Below are 19115 nucleotides of genomic sequence, written 5' to 3'. Positions count from 1 at the left end.
TGAGCGGGCAACAAAATGGAATATAATTTGGAGAAGTGTGAGGTTATACACACCAGTCGTAATAGAAAAGCAGAATATTTTTAAATGGTGTGAAACTTGTAAAGGTTGATGTAGAAAGGGACTTGGGTATACTTGTACAAGGAACACCAGAAATTAGCAATTAGGAAAGCAAATGGTATGTTGGCATGGGGTTTGGAGTACAAGAATAAGGAAGTCTTGCTACAATTGTATGGAACTTTGGGGAGAGCACACTGTGCAAAACTTTGGTCTCCATATTTAAGGAAGGATGTACATGTATTGGAGGAAGTTCAGCAAAGGCTCACTAGATTGGCCCCTGGGATGAGAGGGTTGTCCTATGATGAGGGACTAAGTAAACTGGGCCTGTATTCTCTGGAGATTAGAAGAACGAGAAGCGATATCATTGAAACATTCAAGATCATGAAGCTTGACAGGGGAGACGCTGAGAGGTTGTTTCCCCTGACTGGGAACACAGGGGCACAGATTCAGGATAAGGGGCCGATCATTTAAGGCTGGAATAAAGAGAAATTTGTTCACTCAAAGGATCTTTCTCTACCCAGAGGGTTGTGAGTGCTCCATATTCAAAGCTATTTGACACATTTTTCCTCAGGGAATCAAGGGAAATGGGAGTGGGTGGGAAAATGGAATTGAAGACTAAGATCACCCATGATCACATTGAATGGTGGAGCAGGCTCGACGGGTGGTATGGCCTACTCCTGCTCCTATTTCTTGCATTGTTATAATATTGCAGGAATTGACAGGGGACAGTGACAACTGACCAACTAGCTCCTTGTTGGTTCAAAGCCAGTCCAGACTGTTCTCAAGGTTCATTGTCAGATTAGTCATGACATGCAGATATGCTGGGTGCGTAAGGTGTGTAAGGCTTTCTAAACTCCATGTCATGCCTTCTTTCCTCTTGTGTTATTTAAATATGCAATGTAATATTAGGGATATGCGGCCCACACATCAGTTAGAAGAAGGGACTACCTAAAGGATGCTGCACGTGATGCAGCATCCAATTAGCTGCAGAGTAGCGCTCTAAGGAAGGATGGATGTTGATACTGGGGAGGATACTTAATCAACCTGCCTTCTTCAGTGATTCTTCTGTTGTGATGAACTATTGGCAAGAGTTTAATACAGTCCATTTTTCTGTGATGTTATCAGGAATTTTCTTTTTATTAATTCATGGGATGTGGCCTTTGTTGGCTGGGCCAGCATTTATGCCCATCCTTAGTAGCCCTTGAGAAAGTGGTGGTGAGCTGGCTTCTTGAACCGCTGCAGTCCATGTGGTGTAGGTACACCCATAGTGCTGTTAGGGAGAGAGTGCCAGGATTTTGACCCAACGTATGATGCAGCTGCTTCTGCCATCACAGAAACATTCCCTTTATGATTTGATCCGGAAAATAATACTTGAAAATTTATGCTGAAAAATATAAAAATGTAAATGTGGCTGATTTTTAACGCCTGTAGCATATAAAAGGGTGAGCATTAAATGTGACCTTGTGAGCATCACTCAAAACTTGAGAACAAATTGAAACCATAATTCAGACTGTTCTATCGACTGCTCTGAAAAAGTCACATGGACTCGATACGTTAACTCTGTTTCTCCACAGACATTGCCAGACCTGCTGAGTTTTTCCAGCATTTTCTGTTTTTACTTATGTTCCATTGACTGCATTGATTTGGAATCCCATCCTTAAACCCCTTGGTCACTGCAGCTCTCCCTCCTCTTTTAAGATCCTGTTAAAAACCAACCTATTACCTGAAAATGCACCTCTTAGACTTACATTTCATTCGCTCCCCTTAATTTTTCTCTTGTTGGCTTAGCAGCCGTTTCTCCTTATGCCTCTGTGAAGTAATGAGTAATTTTCCAATGTTAAAGGTACCATAATAACTGAAAATTGTTGCTGCTGAAATCCTCATCCATGCTTTTGTTACTTCCAGACCAAATTATTCTGGTGCTGTCCATGCTGCCCATCCATTTTACACACTCTGTCAACGTCAGCTCATCCAAAGCTCTGCTGTCTGAATCCTCACAGGATTCACACCAGGCAATGCGTGTCTGTGGAGAGGAAGACAGAGTTAACGATTCGAATCCATATGACACTACATCTGAATGAAAGAGAAACAGAAATGTGGTGAAAAAGAAGCTGTTTGAGAAGAAGAGTGGTGGTTAGAGGGGTGTTGGACAGGGAACCCTGGAAACCTGCACCAAACAATGCTGATGATAACTGAGCGGTATATAAAACAACAATATCGTTATACTTTTTAGTTTGCAGTGATTTATTCTGTGCGTTTTTAAAATATTTTCCTGACTATTATTCCGCAATCTTAAACAAAAATTACCACAGTAAAGAGGTTTCAACTCAGTTCACATGGATGATGCCTGCAAACCCATCACAATCTTCAGACTCATATCCAAATAATGTACATTCTGATTGGACAAGGTCACCAATTCAGAAGTGCTGGAACCTGCTAATTCCACCAGCACAGTGTCATTGTTAAGCCAACGACGTCTGTGCTGGCTCGGCCACGATTATCGGGAGCATGACTGCCGTACGCACAAAGACATTTTGAATGGTGAATTGGTCACTGGCTCATGTCCTCTTTGGATTCCATACCTCTGTTACAAGGACACCTGCAAGCCAGGTATCAAAATTGCGGACATCCGCACTGGATGACAGTGACTGGTGGTCGTGACATCTGGATGCTGACTGTTTGGAGAGGCATTGGAATAGGTGGGAAAAAACGAAAAGCTTAGCCGGCCAAGGAGAGGGCCCAGAGAGAACAGAGGCCAGTGACTTGTACACCTTCTCAGGCCACTGTCTTTTGTTACTATTATTGTTCCTGTTATTATTGGCTATCCCTCGCTAGTGTCTCCCGTGAGTCTGAAGATGACTGACGAGACCGATTCTAGATGTGCAGTCTTTATGTCATGTGGGGCATTTGTTGTCATGCGGGATGTGTGGTCATGTGTTATCACTTCGGGTCATTGCGTGAACGTTTTGCCATTTTGGATTTTCCTCTTCATTTTCTTGTCCTTGCGTCTCAAAATGTTGGGATCCTTCACCACAGACTCTGCTGCCTCGAGCTTCGGTCCAAGGTGACGATTTCCCAGGAATGAATGTCAATGTTGCCTCTCTTCATGTTGGATCTCTGCACGTCCTAGGAGCGCTTCTTTTTTGCTCCTCTGCCCTGACTGTGCCTGGAGAAGATGACCTGCTTTGGGACCCTGGTATCTGACACCTGAACTGCATAAACAAACCACCGAAGCTGATGGCGGATGATCATATCCTCGATGCTTATGGTACCTGCATGTGAGAGGAAACTGATGTTGGTGTTTCTGTCCTCCCACTTAAGATGTGAGATCTTGTACTGGCAGTGTTGATGCAATGACTCCAGAGCTTTGAGGTGCCTCTGATGCATTGCCGATATTTGGTCCCAATGCAGTACAGAATTGATCACGAGCGCATGGTAGACCATGAGTTTGGTGTTAATTTTGACATCATGGTCTTCAACCACTCGCTTCCTCAGTTGACCAAAGGCTGCACCAATAGATTTCAGGCAGTGTTCGATCTCTTTGTCAATATCAGCCGTCTATGAAAGATACCTTTGAAGCTACTGGAAGTGTTCCAAATTTCCCGGCACCCATCATGAATCCTAATCAATGGGGGAAGGACTTCTGCATTTGGAGTTTACTGATGGTAGGCTTTAGCTATCTGAATGTTGAGTGTCAATGCCATCTTCTCAAATACCTCAGTAAATACATCAATGATTCTCTGGATTTCCATTTCCAATACAGCATTTGCTGCAGCATCACCAGCGTATTGGAGCTCAGTGACTGGGGTCGGCAAGGTCTTAGTTTGTGATTGGATTCATCTGAGAGTAAATAGTTTACTGTCCATTCCAGTTGTAAGCTGCAATCCATCGGGGAGCTTGTCTCTATTCAGACGGAGCATAAAAGCAAGGAAGGTCAAAAACAGAGTTGAAGCGACCATACAACCTTGTTTCTCATCCGTCTTAACAGCAAACAGACTAATGTATCCATTGTTAAGGATCGCCACTCGCATATCATCATGAAACAGGCAGAGGGTGGGAACATTTTGGAGGACATGCATATTTAAGCAGAATCTTCCAGCGTCCCTCATGAATTACAGAGTCAAGTGCCTTTGTCAAAACAAAGAACGCTATGTAGAGAGGTTGATGTTGTTTGTGACATTGTTCTTGTAGCTGGCGACATGTAAAAATCATGTTGGCCGAGCCTCTTGATGGCCTAAGCCCACATTGAGATTCAAAGAGTATCTCTTGAGCAAGTATAATAAGTCGATTCAGAAGGGTTCTTGTAACGATCTTTTCTGCAATGGAAATCAGGGAGATGGCTGTGTAATTTGCACCACTGCATTTGTCCTCTTTCTAGAAGATTGTCACAATGATGGTGTCCTTGAGGTAATTTGGGACGTCCTGTTCTTTCCAGCTCTGTAGGATCAGGGCATGGAGCTGTAATGTTAGTTCCTCCCCTCCCTCCTTCCTTCATTTGTGTGATGGCTTGCATCATCTCCATAGACGTTGGTGGAGTTCTGAGCTCATCCCTAATTAGGTGTTGTGGGGCGAAGTTGAAAACACTCTCTTCGGCGATTGATACTTGATTGAAAAAGTCTTCAAATTGGACCCAGCAACATGCTACCTCTGCAACAAACACAGCCAAGAGCTGCCATGCCAGAGTGGAGCTCCTCCAGCTCACACTGATTTGGGAAATACGGTACAAACCGTCGCTATACCAGATGGAATAACAGCCAACTGCTGCTGTTGACAGAGTATTATGTCTCCAACTAATGAAATGGAAAGAAAGGACTTCCCAAAACACATCCATTCAGTAGCAATGCCTGAAAGGTGGAATTGAACCACTCTGTCGCTACACAGCTACAGGTTTGAAGCCTGAACCCTAGACCACTGAGGGTCATCCAGGAATTGTTTGTCGTTTGTCTGAGCGATATATAAAGCACCAATGCCTTCATCCTTTTTAGTTTGCAGCGATTTATTCTGTGCTTTTTAAATTATCTCTCTATTATTCCGCAACTCTTCAATTTACAAACTGACATCACTGCAGCAAAGAAGTTTCAACTCAGTTCACGTGGATGATGCCTGCAAACCCATCACAATCTGCAGACTCATATGCAAATATTGTACATTCTGATTGGACAAGGTCTCCAATTCAGAAGTGCTGGAGCCTGCTAATTCCACCAGCACAGAGTCATTGTTAAGCCAACAAAGTCTGTGCTGGCTCGGCCACGTTTATCAGGTGCATGACTGCCGTACACACAAAGACATTTTGAATGGTGAATTGGTCACTGGCTCATGTCCACCTGGGATCCCATACCTCTGTTACAAGGACACCTGCAAGCTAGGTATCAAAATTGCGGACATCCACGCTGGAAGACAGTGACTGGGGGCCGTGACATCTGGATGCTGACTGTTTGGAGAGGCATTGGAATAGGTGGGAAAAAATGAAAAGCTTAGCCGGCCAAGGAGAGGGCCCAGAGAGAACAGAGGCCAGTGACATGTACACCTTCTCAGGCCGCTGTCTTTTATTACTATTAATGTTCTTGTTATTATTGGCTATCCCTCGCTAGTGAGAATGATTGTCTCCCGTGATTCTGAAGATGACTGACGAGACCGATTCCAGATGTGCAGTCTTTATGTCATGTGGGGCATTTGTTGTCATGCGGGATGTGTGGTCATGTGTTATCACTTCGGGTCATGGCGTGAACGTTTTGCCATTTTGGATTTTCCTCTTCATTTTCTTGTCGTTGCTTCTCAAAATGTTGGGATCCTTCACCACAGACTCTGCTGCCTCGAGCTTCGGTCCAAGGTGACAATTTCCCCCGATTGAATGTCAATGTTGCCTCTCTTCATGTTGGCTCTCTGCACATCCTTGGAGCGCTTCTTTTGTGCTCCTCTGCCCTGACTGAGCCTGGAGAAAAATTACCTGCTCTGGTATCTGACACCTGAACTGTATAACCAAACCACCGAAGCTGATGGCGCATGAACATATCCTCGATGCTTATGGTACCTGCATGTGAGTGGAAACTGATGTTGGTGTTTCTGTCCTCCCACTTAAGATGTAAGATCTTGTACTGGCAGCGTTGATGCAATGATTCCAGAGCTTTGAGGTGCCTCTGATGCGTTGCCCATGTTTCGACCCAATGCAGTACAGAATTGATCACGAGCGCATGGTAGACCATGAGTTTGGTGTTAATTTTGACATCATGGTCTTCAACCACTCGCTTCCTCAGTTGACCAAAGGCTGCACCAATAGATTTCAGGCAGTGTTCGATCTCTTTGTCAATATCAGCCGTCTATGAAAGATACCTTTGAAGCTACTGGAAGTGTTCCAAATTTCCCAGGCACCCATCATGAATCCTAATCAATGGGGGAAGGACTTCTGCATTTGGAGTTTACTGATGGTAGGCTTTAGCTATCTGAATGTTGAGTGTCAATGCCATCTTCTCAAATACCTCAGTAAATACATCAATGATTCTCTGGATTTCCATTTCCAATATAGCATTTGCTGCAGCATCACCAGCGTATTGGAGCTCAGTGACTGGGGTCGGCAAGGTCTTAGTTTGTGATTGGATTCATCTGAGAGTAAATAGTTTACTGTCCATTCCAGTTGTAAGCTGCAATCCATCGGGGAGCTTGTCTCTATTCAGACGGAGCAAAGAAGCAAGGAAGGTCAAAAACAGAGTTGAAGCGACCATTCAACCTTGTTTCTCATTCGTCTTAACAGCAAACAGACTAATGTATCCATTGTTAAGGATCGCCACTCGCATTTCATCATGAAACAGGCAGAGGGTGGGAACATTTTGGAGGACTTGCATATTTCAGCAGAATCTTCCAGCGTCCCTCATGAATTACAGAGTCAAGTGCCTTTGTCAAATCAAAGAACGCTATGTAGAGAGGTTGATTTGTTCGTGACATTGTTCCTGAAGCTGGCGACATGTAAAAATCATGTTGGCCGTGCCTCTTGTTAGCCTAAGGCCACCTTGAGATTCAAGGAGTATCTCTTGAGCAAGCATAATAAGTGGATTCAGAAGGGTTCTTGTAACGATCTTTTCTGCAATGGGAATCAGGGGAGATGGCTGTGTAATTTGCACCACTGCATTTGTCCTCTTTCTAGAAGATTGTCACAATGATGGTGTCCTTGAGGTAATTTGGGACGTCCTGTTCATTCCAGCTCTGTAGGATCAGGGCATGGAGCTGTAAAGTTAGTTCCTCCCCTCCCTCCTTCCTTCATTTGTGTGATGGCTTGCATCATCTCCATAGGTGATGGTGGAGTTCTGAGCTCATCCCTAATTAGGTGTTGTGGGGCGGAGTTGAAAACACCCTCTTCAGCGACTGATACTTGATTGAAAAAGTCTTCAAATTGGACCCAGCAACATGCTACCTCTGCAACAAACGCAGCCAAGAGCTGCCATGCCAGAGTGGAGCTCCTCCAGCTCACACCGAGTAGGGAAACACGGTATAAACCGTCGCTGTAGAAGATGGAATACAGCCAACTGCTGCTGTTGACAGAGTATTATGTCTCCAACAAATGAAATGGAAAGAAAGGACTTTCCAAAACACATCCATTTAGTAGGTACGCCTGAAAGGTGGAATTGAACCACTCTGTTGCTAGACAGCTGCAGGTTTGAAGCAAGCACCCTAGACCACTGAGGGTCATCCAGGAATTTTTTATCATTTGTCTGAGCGGTATATAAAGCACCAATGTCTTCATTCTTTTTAGTTTGCAGCGATTTATTCTGTGCTTTTTAAAATATCTCTCTGACTATTATTCCGCAAGTCTTCAAATTACAAACTGAAATCACGCAGCAAAGAAGTTTCAACTCGGTTCACGTGGATGATGCCTGCAAACCCATCACAATCTGCAGACTCATATGCAAATATTGTACATTCTGATTGGACAAGGTCGCCAATTCAGAAGTGCTGGAGCCTGCTAATTCCACCAGCACAGAGTCATTGTTAAGCCAACAAAGTCTGTGCTGGCTCGGCCACGTTAATCGGGAGCATGACTGCCGTACACACAAAGACATTTTGAATGGTGAATTGGTCACTGGCTCATGTCCTCCTGGGATTCCATACCTCTGTTACAGGGACACTTGCAAACCAGGTATCAAAATTCTGGACATCCACACTAGAAGACAGTGACTCGGGGCCATGACATCTGGATGCTGACTGTTTGGAGAGGCATTGGAATAGGTGGGAAAAAATGAAAAGCTTAGCCGGCCAAGGAGAGGGCCCAGAGAGAACAGAGGCCAGTGACTTGTACACGTTCTCAGGCCGCTGTCTTTTATTACTATTATTGTTCATGTTATTATTGGCTATCCCTCGCTAGTGAGGATGATTGTGTCCCGTGATTCTGAAGATGACTGACGAGACCAATTCCAGATGTGCAGTCTTTATGGCATTTGGGGCATTTGTTGTCATGCGGGATGTGTGGTCATGTGTTATCACTTCGGGTCATGGCGTGAACGTTTTGCCATTTTGGCTCTTCCTCTTCATTTTCTTGTCGTTGCGTCTCAAATTGTTGGGATCCTTCACCACAGACTCTGCTGCTTCGAGCTTCGGTCCAAGGTGACGATCTCCCAGGAATGAATGTCAATGTTGCCTCTCTTCATGTTGGCTCTCTGCACATCCTTGGAGCGCTTATTTTGTGCTCCTCTGCCCTGACTGAGACTGGAGAAGATGACCTGCTTTGGGACCCTGGTATCTGACACCGGAACTGTATAACCAAATCACCGAAGCTGGTGGCGGATGATCATATCCTCGATGCTTATGTGAGCACCTGCATGTGAGAGGAAACTGATGTTGGTGTTTCTGTCCTACAACTTAAGATGTAAGATCTTGCGCTGGCAGCGTTGATGCAATGACTACAGAGCTTTGAGGTGCCATTGATGTGTTGCCCTTTTTTCAGCCCAATGCAGTACAGAATTGACCATGACCACATGGTAGACCATGAGTTTGGTGTTAATTTTGACATCATGGTCTTCAACCGCTCACTTCCTCAGTTGACCAAAGGCTGCACCAATAGATTTCAGGCAGTGTTCGATCTCTTTGTCAATATCAGCCGTCTATGAAAGATACCATTGAAGCTACTGGAAGTGTTCCAAATTTCCCAGGCACCCATCATGAATCCTAATCAATGGGGGAAGGACTTCTGCATTTGGAGTTTACTGATGGTAGGCTTTAGCTATCTGAATGTTGAGTGTCAATGCCATCTTCTCAAATACCTCAGTAAATACATCAATGATTCTCTGGATTTCCATTTCCAATACAGCATTTGCTGCAGCATCACCAGCGTATTGGAGCTCAGTGACTGGGGTCGGCAAGGTCTTAGTTTGTGATTGGATTCATCTGAGAGTAAATAGTTTACTGTCCATTCCAGTTGTAAGCTGCAATCCATCGGGGAGCTTGTCTCTATTCAGACGGAGCAAAGAAGCAAGGAAGGTCAAAAACAGAGTTGAAGCGACCATTCAACCTTGTTTCTCATCTGTCTTAACAGCAAACAGACTAATGTATCCATTGTTAAGGATCGCCACTCGCATTTCATCATGAAACAGGCAGAGGGTGGGAACATTTTGGAGGACTTGCATATTTCAGCAGAATCTTCCAGCGTCCCTCATGAATTACAGAGTCAAGTGCCTTTGTCAAATCAAAGAACACTATGTAGAGAGGTTGATTTGTTCGTGACATATTTTCTTGTAGCTGGCGACATGTAAAAATCATGTTGGCCGTGACTCTTGATAGCCTAAGGCCACATTGAGATTCAAGGAGTATCTCTTGAGCAAGCATAATAAGTCGATTCAGAAGGGTTCTTGTAACGATCTTTTCTGCAATGGGAATCAGGGGAGATGGCTGTGTAATTTGCACCACTGCATTTGTCCTCTTTCTAGAAGATTGTCACAATGATGGTGTCCTTGAGGTGATTTGGGACGTTCTGTTCATTCCAGCTCTGTAGGATCAGGGCATGGAGCTGTAATGTTAGTTCCTCCCCCCCCTCCTTCCTTCATTTGTGTGATGGCTTGCATCATCTCCATCGACGTTCGTGGAGTTCTGAGCTCATCCCTAATTCGGTGTTTTTGGGGCGCAGTTGAAAACACTCTCTTCAGCGACTGATACTTGATTGAAAAAGTCTTCAAATTGGACCCAGCAACATGCTACCTCTGCAATAAACGCAGCCAAGAGCTGCCATGCCAGAGTGGAGCTCCTCCAGCTCACACCGAGTTGGGAAACACGGTACAAACCATCGCTGTACAAGACGGAGTACAGCCAACTGCTGCTGTTGACAGAGTATTATGTCTCCAACAAATCAATTGGAAAGAAAGGACTTTCCAAAACACATCCATTTAGTAGGTACGCCTGAAAGGTGGAATTGAACCACTCTGTTGCTAGACAGCTGCAGGTTTGAAGCCTGCACCCCAGACCACTGAGGGTCATCCAGGAATTTTTTATCATTTGTCTGAGCTGTATATAAAGCACCAATGTCTTCATTCTTTTTAGTTTGCAGTGATTCATTCTGTGCTTTTTAAAATATCTCTCTGACTATTATTCCGCAAGTCTTCAAATTACAAACTGAAATCACCGCAGCAAAGACGTTTCAACTCAGTTCACATGGATGATGCCTGCAAACCCATCACAATCTGCAGACTCATATGCAAATATTGTACATTCTTATTGGACAAGGTCGCCAATTCAGAACTGCTGGAGCCTGCTAATTCCACGAGCACAGAGTCATTGTTAAGCCAACAAAGTCTGTGCTGGCTCGGCCACGTTAATCGGGTGCATGACTACCGTACACACAAAGACATTTTGAATGGTGAATTGGTCACTGGCTCATGTCCTCCTGGGATTCCATACCTCTGTTACAAAGACACCTGCAAGCCAGGTATCAAAATTGCGGACATCCACACTAGAAGACAGTGACTCGGGGCCATGTCATCTGGATGCTGACTGTTTGGAGAGGCATTGGAATATGTGGGAAAAAATGAAAAGCTTAGCCGGCCAAGGAGAGGGCCCAGAGAGAACAGAGGCCAGAGACTTGTACAACTTCTCAGGCCGCTGTCTTTTATTAATATTATTGTTCCTGTTATTATTGGCTATCCCTCGCTAGTGAGGATGATTGTGTCCCGTGATTCTGAAGATGACTGATGAGACCGATTCCAGATGTGCAGTCTTTATGGCATTTGGGGCTTTTGTTGTCATGCGGGATGTGTGGTCATGTGTTATCACTTCGGGTCATGGCGTGAACGTTTTGCCATTTTGGCTCTTCCTCTTCACTTTCTTGTCGTTGCGTCTCAAATTGTTGGGATCCTTCACCACAGGCTCTGTTGCCTCGAGCTTCGGTCCAAGGTGACGATCTCCCAGGAATGAATGTCAATGTTGCCTCTCTTCATGTTGGCTCTCTGCACATCCTTGGAGTGCTTCTTTTGTCCTCCTCTGCCCTGACTGAGCCTGGAGAAGATGACCTGCTTTGGGACCCTGGTATCTGACACCGGAACTGTATAACCAAATCACCGAAGCTGATGGCGGATGATCATATCCTCAATGCTTATGTGAGCACCTGCATGTGAGAGGGAACTGATGTTGGTGTTTCTGTCCTACAACTTAAGATGTAAGATCTTGCGCTGGCAGCGTTGATGCAATGACTACAGAGCTTTGAGGTGCCATTGATGTGTTGCCCATGTTTCGGCCCAATGCAGTACAGAATTGACCACGAACGCATGGTAGACCATGAGTTTGGTGTTAATTTTGACATCATGGTCTTCAACCACTCGCTTCCTCAGTTGACCAAAGGCTGCACCAATAGATTTCAGGCAGTGTTCGATCTCTTTGTCAATATCAGCCGTCTATGAAAGATACCATTGAAGCTACTGGAAGTGTTCCAAATTTCCCAGGCACCCATCATGAATCCTAATCAATGGGGGAAGGACTTCTGCATTTGGAGTTTACTGATGGTAGGCTTTAGCTATCTGAATGTTGAGTGTCAATGCCATCTTCTCAAATACCTCAGTAAATACATCAATGATTCTCTGGATTTCCATTTCCAATACAGCATTTGCTGCAGCATCACCAGCGTATTGGAGCTCAGTGACTGGGGTCGGCAAGGTCTTAGTTTGTGATTGGATTCATCTGAGAGTAAATAGTTTACTGTCCATTCCAGTTGTAAGCTGCAATCCATCGGGGAGCTTGTCTCTATTCAGACGGAGCAAAGAAGCAAGGAAGGTCAAAAACAGAGTTGAAGCGACCATTCAACCTTGTTTCTCATCCGTCTTAACAGCAAACAGACTAATGTATCCATTGTTAAGGATCGCCACTCGCATTTCATCATGAAACAGGCAGAGGGTGGGAACATTTTGGAGGACTTGCATATTTCAGCAGAATCTTCCAGCGTCCCTCATGAATTACAGAGTCAAGTGCCTTTGTCAAATCAAAGAACGCTATGTAGAGAGGTTGATTTGTTCATGACATTGTTCTTGTAGCTGGCGACATGTAAAAATCACGTTGGCCGTGCCTCTTGTTAGCCTAAGGCCACCTTGAGATTCAAGGAGTATCTCTTGAGCAAGCATAATAAGTCGATTCAGAAGGGTTCTTGTAACAATCTTTTCTGCAATGGGAATCAGGGGAGATGGCTGTGTAATTTGCACCACTGCATTTGTCCTCTTTCTAGAAGATTGTCACAATGATGGTGTCCTTGAGGTAATTTGGGACGTCCTGTTCATTCCAGCTCGGTAGGATCAGGGCATGGAGCTGTAATGTTAGTTCCTCCCCTCCCTCCTTCCTTCATTTGTGTGATGGCTTGCATCATCTCCATAGATGTTGGTGGAGTTCTGAGCTCATCCCTAATTAGGTGTTGGGGGGGCGGAGTTGAAAACACTCTCTTCAGCGACTGATACTTGATTGAAAAAGTCTTCAAATTGGACCCAGCAACATGCTACCTCTGCAACAAACGCAGCCAAGAGCTGCCATGCCAGAGTGGAGCTCCTCCAGCTCACACCGAGTTGGGAAACACGGTATAAACCATTTCTGTACAAGATGGAATACAGCCAACTGCTGCTGTTGACAGAGTATTATGTCTCCAACAAATGAAATGGAAAGAAAGGACTTTACAAAATACATCCATTTAGTAGGTACGCCTGAAAGGTGGAATTGAACCACTCTGTCACTAGACAGCTAGAGGTTTGAAGCCTGCACCCCAGACCACTGAGGGTCATCCAGGCATTATTGGCTGTTTGTCTGAGCGGTATATTAACCACCAACGTCTTCCTCTTTTTTAGTTTGCAGCGATTTATTCTGTGCTTTTTAAAATATCTCTCTGCCTATTATTCCGCAAATCATCAAATTACAAACTGAAATCACCGCAGCAAAGTAGTTTCAACTCAGTTCACATGGATGATGCCTGCAAAGCCATCACAATCTGCAGACTCATATGCAAATATTGTACATTCTTATTGGACAAGGTCGCCAATTCAGAAGTGCTGGAGTCTGCTAATTCCACCAGCACAGAGTCATTGTTAAGCCAACAAATCTGTGCTGGCTCGGCCACTTTAATCGGATGCATGAATGCCGTACACACAAAGACATTTTGAATGGTGAATTGGTCACTGGCTCATGTCCTCCTGGGATTCCATACCTCTGTTACAGGGAGACTTGCAAACCAGGTATCAAAATTGCGGACATCCACACTAGAAGACAGTGATTCGGGGCCATGACATCTGGATGCTGACTGTTTGGAGAGGCATTGGAATAGGTGGGAAAAAATGAAAAGCTTAGCCGGCCAAGGAGAGGGCCCAGTGAGAACAGAGGCCAGTGACTTGTACACCTTCTCAGGCCGCTGTCTTTTATTACTATTATTGTTCCTGTTTTTATTGGCTATCCCTCGCTAGTGAGGATGATTGTGTCCCGTGATTCTGAAGATGACTGACGAGACTGATTCCAGATGTGCAGTCTTTATGGCATTTGGGGCATTTGTTGTCATGCGGGATGTGTGGTCATGTGTTATCACTTCGGGTCATGGCGTGAACGTTTTGCCATTTTGGCTCTTCCTCTTCATTTTCTTGTCGTTGCGTCTCAAATGTTGGGATCCTTCACCACAGACTCTGCTGCCTCGAGCTTCGGTCCAAGGTGACGATCTCCCAGGAATGAATGTCAATGTTGCCTCTCTTCATGTTGGCTCTCTGCACATCCTTGGAGCGCTTCTTTTGTCCTCCTCTGCCCTGACTGAGCCTGGAGACGATGACCTGCTTTGGGACCCTGGTATCTGACACCGGAACTGTATAACCAAATCACCGAAGCTGATGGTGGATGATCATATCCTCGATGCTTATGTGAGCACCTGCATTTGAGAGGAAACTGATGTTGGTGTTTATGTCCTACAACTTAAGATGTAAGATCTTGCGCTGGTAGCGTTGATGCAATGACTACAGAGCGTTGAGGTGCCATTGATGTGTTGCCCATGTTTCGGACCAATGCAGTTCAGAATTGACCATGACCGCATGGTAGACCATGAGTTTGGTGTTAATTTTGACATCATGGTCTTCAACCACTCGCTTCCTCAGTTGACCAAAGGCAGCACCAATAGATTTCAGGCAGTGTTTGATCTCTTTGTCAATATCAACCGTCTATGAAAGATACCATTGAAGCTACTGGAAGTGTTCCAAATTTCCCAGGCACCCATCATGAATCCTAATCAATGGGGGAAGGACTTCTGCATTTGGAGTTTACTGATGGTAGGCTTTAGCTATCTGAATGTTGAGTGTCAATGCCATCTTCTCAAATACCTCAGTAAATACATCAATGATTCTCTGGATTTCCATTTCCAATACAGCATTTGCTGCAGCATCACCAGCGTATTGGAGCTCAGTGACTGGGGTCGGCAAGGTCTTAGTTTGTGATTGGATTCATCTGAGAGTAAATAGTTTACTGTCCATTCCAGTTGTAAGCTGCAATCCATCGGGGAGCTTGTCTCTATTCAGACGGAGCAAAGAAGCAAGGAAGGTCAAAAACAGAGTTGAAGCGACCATTCAACCTTGTTTCTCATCCGTCTTAACAGCAAACAGACTAATGTATCCATTGTTAAGGATCGCCACTCGCATTTCATCATGAAACAGGCAGAGGGTGGGAACATTTTGGAGGACTTGCATATTTCAGCAGAATCTTCCAGCGTCCCTCATGAATTACAGAGTCAAGTGCCTTTGTCAAATCAAAGAACGCTATGTAGAGAGGTTGATTTGTTCGTGACATATTTTCTTGTAGCTGGCGACATGTAAAAATCATGTTGGCCGTGCCTCTTGATAGCCTAAGGCCACATTGAGATTCAAGGAGTATCTCTTGAGCAAGCATAATACGTCGATTCAGAAGGGTTCTTGTAACGATCTTTTCTGCAATGGGAATCAGGGGAGATGGCTGTGTAATTTGCACCACTGCATTTGTCCTCTTTCTAGAAGATTGTCACAATGATGGTGTCCTTGAGGTAATTTGGGACGTCCTGTTCATTCCAGCTCTGTGGGATCAGGGCATGGAGCTGTAATGTTAGTTCCTCTCCTCCCTCCTTCCTTCATTTGTGTGATGGCTTGCATCATCTCCATAGACGTTGGTGGAGTTCTGAGCTCATCCCTAATTAGGTGTTGTGGGATGGAGTTGAAAACACTCTCTTCAGCGACTGATACTTGATTGAAAAAGTCTTCAAATTGGACCCAGCAACATGCTACCTCTGCAACAAACGCAGCCAAGAGCTGCCATGCCAGAGTGGAGCTCCTCCAGCTCACACCGAGTTGGGAAACACGGTACAAACCATCGCTGTACAAGATGTAGTACAGCCAACTGCTGCTGTTGACAGAGTATTATGTCTCCAACAAATGAAATGGAAAGAAAGGACTTTCCAAAATACATCCATTTAGTAGGCACGCCTGAAAGGTGGAATTGAACCACTCTGTTGCTAGACAGCTACAGGTTTGAAGCCTGCACCCCAGACCACTGAGGGTCATCCAGGCATTATTTAGTTTTGTCGGAGCGGTATATAAACCACCAATGTCTTCCTCCTTTTTAGTTTGCAGCGATTTATTCTGTGCTTTTTAAAATATCTCTCTGACTATTATTCCGCAAGTCTTCAAATTACAAACTGAAATCACTGCAGCAAAGAAGTTTCAACTCAGTTCACATGGATGATGCCTGCAAACCCATCACAATCTGCAGACACATATGCAAATATTGAACATTCTGATTGGACAAGGTCGCCAATTCAGAAGTGGTGGAGCCTGCTAATTCCACCAGCACAGAGTCATTGTTAAGCCCACAAAGTCTGTGCTGGCTCGGCCACGTTTATCGTGTGCATGACTGCCGTACACACAAAGACATTTTGAATGGTGAATTGGTCACTGGCTCATGTCCTCCTGGCATTCCATACCTCTGTTACAAGTACACCTGCAAGCCAGGTATCAAAACTGCGGACATCCACACTAGAAGACAGTGACTCGGGGCCATGACATCTGGATGCTGACTGTTTGGAGAGGCATTGGAATAGGTGGGAAAAAATGAAAAGCTTAGCCGGCCAAGGAGAGGGCCCAGAGAGAACAGAGGCCAGTGACTTGTACACCTTCTCAGGCCGCTGTATTTTATTACTATTATTGTTCTTCTTATTATTGGCTATCCCTCGCTAGTGAGGATGATTGTGTCCCGTGATTCTGAAGATGACTGACGAGACCGATTCCAGATGTGCAGTCTTTATGGCATTTGGGGCATTTGTTGTCATGCGGGATGTGTGGTCATGTGTTATCACTTCGGGTCATGGCATGAACGTTTTGCCATTTGGGCTCTTCCTCTTCATTTTCTTGTCGTTGCGGCTCAAAATGTTGGCGATCCTTCACCACAGACTCTGCTGCCTCGAGCTTCGGTCCAAGGTGACGATCTCCCAGGTATGAATGTCAATGTTGCCACTCTTCATGTTGGACCTCTGCACATCCTTGGAGCGCTTCTTTTGTGCTCCTCTGCCCTGACTGAGCCTGGAGAAGATGACCTGCTTTGGGACCCTGGTATCTGACACCGGAACTGTATAACCAAATCACCGAAGCTGATGGCGGATGATTATATCCTCGATGCTTATGGTACCTGCATGTGAGAGGAAACTGATGTTTCTGTCCTACAACTTAAGATGTAAGGTCTGCGCTGGCAGCGTTGATGCATTGACTTCAGAGCTTTGAGGTGCCATTGATGCGTTGCCCATGTTTCGGCCCAATGCAGTACAGAATTGACCACGACCGCATGGTAGACCATGAGTTTGGTGTTAATTTTGACATCATGGTCTTCAACCACTCGCTTCCTCAGTTGACCAAAGGCTGCACCAATAGATTTCAGGCAGTGTTCGATCTCTTTGTCAATATCAGCCGTCTATGAAAGATACCATTGAAGCTACTGGAAGTGTTCCAAATTTCCCAGGCACCCATCATGAATCCTAATCAATGGGGGAAGGACTTCTGCATTTGGAGTTTACTGATGGTAGGCTTTAGCTATCTGAATGTTGAGTGTCAATGCCATCTTCTCAAATACCTCAGTAAATACATCAATGATTCTCTGGATTTCCATTTCCAATACAGCATTTGCTGCAGCATCACCAGCGTATTGGAGCTCAGTGACTGGGGTCGGCAAGGTCTTAGTTTGTGATTGGATTCATCTGAGAGTAAATAGTTTACTGTCCATTCCAGTTGTAAGCTGCAATCCATCGGGGAGCTTGTCTCTATTCAGACGGAGCAAAGAAGCAAGGAAGGTCAAAAACAGAGTTGAAGCGACCATTCAACCTTGTTTCTCATCCGTCTTAACAGCAAACAGACTAATGTATCCATTGTTAAGGATCGCCACTCGCATTTCATCATGAAACAGGCAGAGGGTGGGAACATTTTGGAGGACTTGCATATTTCAGCAGAATCTTCCAGCGTCCCTCATGAATTACAGAGTCAAGTGCCTTTGTCAAATCAAAGAACGCTATGTAGAGAGGTTGATTTGTTCGTGACATATTTTCTTGTAGCTGGCGACATGTAAAAATCATGTTGGCCGTGCCTCTTGATAGCCTAAGGCCACATTGAGATTCAAGGAGTATCTCTTGAGCAAGCATAATACGTCGATTCAGAAGGGTTCTTGTAACGATCTTTTCTGCAATGGGAATCAGGGGAGATGGCTGTGTAATTTGCACCACTGCATTTGTCCTCTTTCTAGAAGATTGTCACAATGATGGTGTCCTTGAGGTAATTTGGGACGTCCTGTTCATTCCAGCTCTGTGGGATCAGGGCATGGAGCTGTAATGTTAGTTCCTCTCCTCCCTCCTTCCTTCATTTGTGTGATGGCTTGCATCATCTCCATAGACGTTGGTGGAGTTCTGAGCTCATCCCTAATTAGGTGTTGTGGGATGGAGTTGAAAACACTCTCTTCAGCGACTGATACTTGATTGAAAAAGTCTTCAAATTGGACCCAGCAACATGCTACCTCTGCAACAAACGCAGCCAAGAGCTGCCATGCCAGAGTGGAGCTCCTCCAGCTCACACTGAGTTGGGAAACACGGTACAAACCATCGCTGTACAAGATGTAGTACAGCCAACTGCTGCTGTTGACAGAGTATTATGTCTCCAACAAATGAAATGGAAAGAAAGGACTTTCCAAAATACATCCATTGAGTAGGCACGCCTGAAAGGTGGAATTGAACCACTCTGTTGCTAGACAGCTACAGGTTTGAAGCCTGCACCCCAGACCACTGAGGGTCATTCAGGAATTATTTATTTTTTGTCGGAGCGGTATATAAACCACCAATGTCTTCCTCCTTTTTAGTTTGCTGCGATTTATTCTGTGCTTTTTAAAATATCTCTCTGCCTATTATTCCGCAAGTCTTCAAATTACAAACTGAAATCACTGCAGCAAAGAAGTTTCAACTCAGTTCACATGGATGATGCCTGCAAACCCATCACAATCTGCAGACTCATATGCAAATATTGTACATTCTTATTGGACAAGATTGCCAATTCAGAAGTGCTGGAGCCTGCTAATTCCACCAGCACAGA

General features: G+C 44.8%; 6 non-coding genes across 6 annotated transcripts; all 6 read right to left on the bottom strand.

The window, feature by feature from the left end:
* Positions 1–4898: 4898 nt before the first annotated feature.
* Positions 4899–4985, bottom strand: trnastop-uca. The gene has a single exon. It is a non-coding gene; the product is annotated as a tRNA-Sec (tRNA).
* A 2672-nt stretch (positions 4986–7657) lies between these two features.
* On the bottom strand, positions 7658–7744 carry trnastop-uca. The gene has a single exon. It is a non-coding gene; the product is annotated as a tRNA-Sec (tRNA).
* Positions 7745–10431: 2687 nt separating this feature from the next.
* trnastop-uca lies at positions 10432–10518 on the bottom strand. Its single transcript has one exon. It is a non-coding gene; the product is annotated as a tRNA-Sec (tRNA).
* Positions 10519–13205: 2687 nt separating this feature from the next.
* Positions 13206–13292, bottom strand: trnastop-uca. Its single transcript has one exon. It is a non-coding gene; the product is annotated as a tRNA-Sec (tRNA).
* A 2685-nt stretch (positions 13293–15977) lies between these two features.
* Positions 15978–16064, bottom strand: trnastop-uca. Its single transcript has one exon. It is a non-coding gene; the product is annotated as a tRNA-Sec (tRNA).
* Positions 16065–18741: 2677 nt separating this feature from the next.
* Positions 18742–18828, bottom strand: trnastop-uca. The gene has a single exon. It is a non-coding gene; the product is annotated as a tRNA-Sec (tRNA).
* Between the last annotated feature and the right edge of the window lie 287 nt (positions 18829–19115).

This window comes from Carcharodon carcharias, chromosome 5 (genome assembly GCF_017639515.1).
Source record: "Carcharodon carcharias isolate sCarCar2 chromosome 5, sCarCar2.pri, whole genome shotgun sequence".
Taxonomy (NCBI): domain Eukaryota; kingdom Metazoa; phylum Chordata; class Chondrichthyes; order Lamniformes; family Lamnidae; genus Carcharodon; species Carcharodon carcharias.
The sequence above is the reverse complement of the archived record's forward strand: the minus strand, read 5'-3'. Positions and strand labels throughout refer to the sequence as shown.